Genomic DNA, 6,381 nt, shown 5'->3' with positions numbered 1-6,381 from the left:
GACTAGTGGTGTGGTGGGGGGGTAGACTAGTGGTGTGGTGGGGGGGTAGACTAGTGGTGTGGTGGGGGGTAGACTAGTGGTGTGGTGGGGGGGGTAGACTAGTGGTGTGGTGGGGGGGTAGACTAGTGGTGTGGTGGGGGGGTAGACTAGTGGTGTGGTGGGGGGGTAGACTAGTGGTGTGGTGGGGGGTAGACTAGTGGTGTGGTGAGGGGTAGACTAGTGGTGTGGTGAGGGGTAGACTAGTGGTGTGGTGGGGGGGTAGACTAGTGGTGTGGTGGGGGGTAGACTAGTGGTGTGGTGGGGGGGTAGACTAGTGGTGTGGTGGGGGGGTAGACTAGTGGTGTGGTGAGGGGTAGACTAGTGGTGTGGTGAGGGGTAGACTAGTAGTTAGAGTGCTGGGCCAGTTACCGAAAGGTTGCTGGATTGTATCCCCGACCTAACATGGTAAAAATCTGCCCCTGAACAAGGCAGTTAACACATTGTTCCCCGGTATGCTGTCATTGTAAATAAGAATTAGTTCTTAACTGACTTTCCTAGTTTAATAAAGGTTAAAATATATATATATATTCTCTAGGGGCCCTGCTCAACGGTAGTACACTACATAGTGAATAGGGTCCCATTTGTGACGGGACGTAGCAGTGAGCTCAACTTGGAGCCGTCGTTTTACTTAACGCTGTTTCACCCTGGTGTTTTTCTCCCATTGAGATGTATCTGAACAGTAACGGGGAGATAAAAGAGTGTGAGGGTGTTTATTGTATGATTAGAAGTTGGAACAAAACATTGGGACTCTTAATGACCTCCTCCTCCATCAGTCAACAGTGTCTGGGCTCTCTGAGCAGCATCATGCAGAACAGAGGGTTCTTAAAAGCCTGTGTGTGTGTGTGTGTGTGTGTGTGTGCGCTTGCATGCGTGTGTGTGTGTGTGTGTGCGCTTGCATGCGTGTGTGTGTGTGTGTGTGCGCTTGCATGCGTGTGTGTGTGTGTGTGTGTGTGTGTGTGCGCTTGCATGCGTGTGTGTGTGTGTGTGTGTGTGTGTGTGTGTGTGTGTGTGTGTGTGTGCGCTTGCATGTGTGTACGTGTGTGTGTGTGTGTGTGTGTGTGTGTGTTTCTCTGGTCTCCATTAGTGTGCCCCCTGTCTTGTCCAGTATATCCAGTCCATCTAACAGCCCCTAGTTGGTTCCGTTTCACATTAGCCAGGTCCCGGGCCTACGTTCCATATAACACCCTATTCCCTACATAGTGTGCTACTTCTTGACCAGGGACTATAGGGAGTCCCATAGGGTGCTGGCCGAAAGTAGTGCACTGTATAGGGGAATAGGTTGTCATTGGGGATACAGGTCCTGGTATCCAGCCGCTGTAATGCTGTCTGTTGTTAGTGGCTCTGCCCTAAGGCAGCCATGATGATGGAGTGGTGCTGGAGTTTCCCTGCTTTGATGCTTAAAAACGTTCCTCTGATCAGGCTATATAGCTTAAGTAGGGGTTATATATGGGTTATATTGGGGTCATATAGGGTTTATATAGTGGTTATACTGTATAGGGTTACATAGGTGTTATGTAAGGGTTATATAGGTGTTATGTAAGGGTTATATAGTGGTTATGTAAGGGTTATATAGGGGTTATGTAAGGGTTATATAGGGGTTATGTAAGGGTTATATAGGGGTTATGTAAGGGTTATATAGGGGTTATGTAAGGGTTATATAGGGGTTATGTAAGGGTTATATAGGGGTTATATAGGGGTTATGTAAGGGTTATGTAAGGGTTATATAGGGGTTATGTAAGGGTTATATAGAGGTTATGTAAGGGTTATACTGTATAGGGTTATATAGGGTTTATATAGGGGGTTATACTGTAGAGGGTTATATAGGGTTTATATAATACTGTATAGGGATATATAGGGTTTATATAGGGGGTTATACTGTAGAGGGTTATATAGGGTTTATATAGGGGTTATACTGTAGAGGGTTATCGAGGGTTTATATAGGGGTTATACTGTATAGGGTTATATAGGGTTTATATAGGGGTTATACTGTAGAGGGTTTATATAGGGTTTATATAGGGGTTATACTGTAGAGGGTTATAAAGGGTTTATATAAGGGTTATACTGTATAGGGTTATATAGGGTTTATATAGGGGTTATGCAACCTATTCCCCGGTCCCGTGTGGCTCAGTTGGTAGAGCATGGTGTTTGCAACGCTAGGGTTGTGGGTTCGATTCCCACAGGGGACCAGTACGGAGAAGAAAAAAAAAATATGAAATGTATGCATTCACTACTGTAAGTCGCTCTGGATAAGAGCGTCTGCTAAATGACTAAAATGTAAATGTACTGTATAGGGTTATATAGGGTTTGTATAGGGGTTATACTGTATAGGGTTATATAGGGGTTATACTGTAGAGGGTTATATAGGGTTTATATAGGGGTTATACTGTAGAGGGTTATATATGGTTTATATAGGGGTTATACTGTAGAGGGTTATACAAGGGTTTTGTAGGGGTTATGTAGGGGTTATGGGTGTACATAAGAGTTATACATGGTCATATAGGGTCATATAGGGTTATATAAGGATATATATGTTTATATATGATTATATCAAATCAAACTTTATTTGTCACATGCGCCGAATACAACAAGTGTAGACTTTACCGTGAAATGCTTACTTACAAGCCCATAACCAAGTGTGCAGTTCAAGAAGAGTTAAGAAAACATTTACCAAGTAGACTAAAATAAAAACTAATAATAAAAACTAACAATAAGAATAACAATAATGAGCCTATATACAGGGGGCACCGGTACCGAGTCAGTGTTTATTTTTTATTTTATTTATTTCACCTTTATTTAACCAGGTAGGCAAGTTGAGAACAAGTTCTCATTTACAATTGCGACCTGGCCAAGATAAAGCAAAGCAGTTCGACAACATACAACAACACAGAGTTACACATGGAGTAAAACAAACATACAGTCAATAATACAGTAGAAAAATAAGTCTATATACAATGTGAGCAAATGAGGTGAGATAAGGGAGGTAAAGGCAAAAAAGGCCATGGTGGCAAAGTAAATACAACATAGCAAGTAAAACACTGGAATGGTGGATTTGTAGTGGAAGAAAGTGCAAAGTAGCAATATAAATAATGGGGTGCAAAGGAGCAAAATAAATAAATAAATACAGTAGGGGAAGGGGTAGTTGTTTGGGCTAAATTATAGATGGGCTATGTACAGGTGCAGTGATCTGTGAGCTGCTCTGACAGCTGGTGCTTAAAGCTAGTGAGGGAGATAAGTGTTTCCAGTTTCAGAGATGTTTGTAGTTCGTTCCAGTCATTGGCAGCAGAGAACTGGAAGGAGAGACGGCCAAAGGAGGAATTGGCTTTGGGGGTGACCAGAGAGATATACCTGCTGGAGCGCGTGCTACAGGTGGGTGCTGCTATGGTGACCAGTGAGCGGAGATAAGGGGGGACTTTACCTAGCAGGGTCTTGTAGATGACCTGGAGCCAGTGGGTTTGGCGACGAGTATGAAGCGAGGGCCAGCCAACGAGAGCGTACAGGTCGCAGTGGTGGGTAGTATATGGGGCTTTGGTGACAAAACGGATGGCACTGTGATAGACTGCATCCAGTTTATTGAGTAGGGTATTGGAGGCTATTTTGTAAATGACATCGCCGAAGTCAAGGATCGGTAGGATGGTCAGTTTTACGAGGGTATGTTTGGCAGCATGAGTGAAGGATGATTTGTTGCGAAATAGGAAGCCAATTCTAGATTTAACTTTGGATTGGAGATGTTTGATGTGAGTCTGGAAGGAGAGCTTACAGTCTAACCAGACACCTAGGTATTTGTAGTTGTCCACATATTCTAAGTCAGAACCGTCCAGAGTAGTGATGCTGGAAAGGCGGGCAGGTGCAGGCAGCGATCGGTTGAAGAGCATGCATTTGGTTTTACTTGTATTTAAGAGCAGTTGGAGGCCACGGAAGGAGAGTTGTATGGCATTGAAGCTCGTCTGGAGGGTTGTTAAAACAGTGTCCAAAGAAGGGCCAGACGTATACAGAATGGTGTCCTCTGCGTAGAGGTGGATCAGAGACTCACCAGCAGCAAGAGCGACATCATTAATGTATACAGAGAAAAGAGTTGGCCCAAGAATTGAACCCTGTGGCACCCCCATAGAGACTACCAGAAACCAAGGCTATTGAGTCTGCCAATGAGGATGTGGTGATTGACAGAGTCGAAAGCCTTGGCCAGGTCAGTGAATACGGCAGCACAGTATTGTTTCTTATCGATGGCGGTTACGATATCGTTTAGGACCTTGAGCGTGGCTGAGGTGCACCCATGACCAGCTCTGAAACCAGATTGCATAGCGGAGAAGGCGCGGTGGGATTCGAAATGGTCGGTAATCTGTTTGTTGACTTGGCTTTCGAAGACCTTAGAAAGGCAGGGTAGGATAGATATTTATCCTACCCTAATATTGCAGATTGTAGCTTCCATCAATGTAATTGTCTGCATCACTTCCAATCCCCCATATATATTTTTGCAAATACATACACTACCGTTCAAAAGTTTGGGGTCACTTAGAAATGTCCTTGTTTTTGAAAGAAAAGCACATTTTTTGTCCATTAAAATAATATCAAATTGATCATAAATACAGTGTAGACATTATTAATATTGTAAATGACTATTGTAGCTGGAAACGGCAGATTCCTTTATGGGATATCTACATAGACGTACAGAGGCCCATTATCAGCAACCATCACTCCTGTGTTCCAAGGGCACGTTGTGTTAGCTAATCCAAGTTTATCATTTTAAAAGGCTAATTGATCATTAGAAAGCCATTTTGCAATTATTTTAGCACAGCTGAAATCTGTTGTTCTGATTAAAGAAGCAATACAACTGGCCTTCTTTAGACTAGTTGAGTATCTGGAGCATCAGCGTTTGTGGGTTTGATTACAGGCTCAAAATGGCCAGAAACAAAGTACTTTCTTCTGAAACTCGTCAGTCTATTCTTATTCTGAGAACTGAAGGCTATCCCATGCAAGAAATTGCCAAGAAACTGAAGGTCTCGTACAACGCTGTGTACTACTCCCTTCACAGAACATCGCAAACTGGCTCTAGCCAGAATAGAAAGAGGAGTGGGAGGCCCCGGTGCACAACTGAGCAAGAGGACAAGTATATTAGAGTGTCTAGTTTGAGAAACAGACGCCTCACAAGTCCTCAACTGGCAGCTTCATTAAATAGTACCCGCAAAACACCCATCTCAACATCAACAGTGAAGAGGCGACTCCGGGATGCTGGCCTTCTAGGCAGAGTTCCTCTGTCCAGTGTCTGTGTTCTTTTGCCCATCTTAATCTTTTCTTTTTATTGGCCAGTCTGAGATATGGCTTTTTCTTTGCAACTCTGCCTAGAAGGCCAGCATCCCGAAGTCGCCTCTTCACTGATGACCTTGAGACTGGTGTTTTGCGGGTCTTGGGAACAAAGTCTGTCCCACGGTTGGGTAAAGAAAGTCTGTAGTCAACTAAGTATGCAGAAGTCATGAGGCAAAAAGCAAAACAGCAATACGCACAAGAAAAATTAAATATATTACAACTTGGGGCTAGCCATTGTAAGTTCAGTCACTCGCCTCATCAGTGCGTGTGTGCTGGAGGCGAGCGAAATCTCGGGAGCGAGGTGTGACGGGGGAGACAGGGATGGGCAGACGGTGAACAGATCGCCAGGTGGAATCCAAGCAGCAGTGCAGCAGGCAATGGGAGTAGGTGTCACACCCACTTGGGAGAAGCTTTTCTTTCTGGAGGCAGATTTCTTGTAGAACATGCCAGTGAATGGTCTTTGAACAGCAGTAGGGGGCTTCAGAGGACACTTCAAAGATTCTTGCCACTTGTTGGGCACAAAGGCCTCGAATGCCTTTTCCTTCACACCTTAGTGCTAATTGAAGTTGTATCTGGTCTGTCCTTGCAAGCCTAGGAGCCTTAACTCAGCATTCAGTCCCCATAAATTAAAATATATAATTGTACTGTACTTTTTTTTGTTTCTTTTTTTTTCTTCTTGGCTTTCAAAATAGCATCAGACCAAACACTACTCACTCAGTTCAAGGTTGGATGGTGTCCTCAGGTCTCTGCTGTTTGTTTGCTAGAGCACCCTCCGTATAGCTTGGAAAAAAGAATCCTTGGAAGCAGTAATCTCTCCGGTTAATTTTGGTTAAAAAATTAGGTTGTAGGTTTGGAGTTTTGGGATGAGTTGGACCGCAGCGTGAAGGAAAAGCATTCCAGGTGAAGCTGGTTAAGAGAACGCCAAGAGTGTGCAAAGCTGTCATCAATGCAAAGTGTGGCTACTATAAAATATATTTTGATACTTTTTTAATTACTACATGATTCCATATGTGTTATGTCATAGTGTTGATGTCTTCACTA

Source organism: Salmo trutta, chromosome 1 (genome assembly GCF_901001165.1).
Source record: "Salmo trutta chromosome 1, fSalTru1.1, whole genome shotgun sequence".
Taxonomy (NCBI): Eukaryota; Metazoa; Chordata; class Actinopteri; order Salmoniformes; family Salmonidae; genus Salmo; species Salmo trutta.
This window is presented reverse-complemented; position numbering follows the sequence as displayed.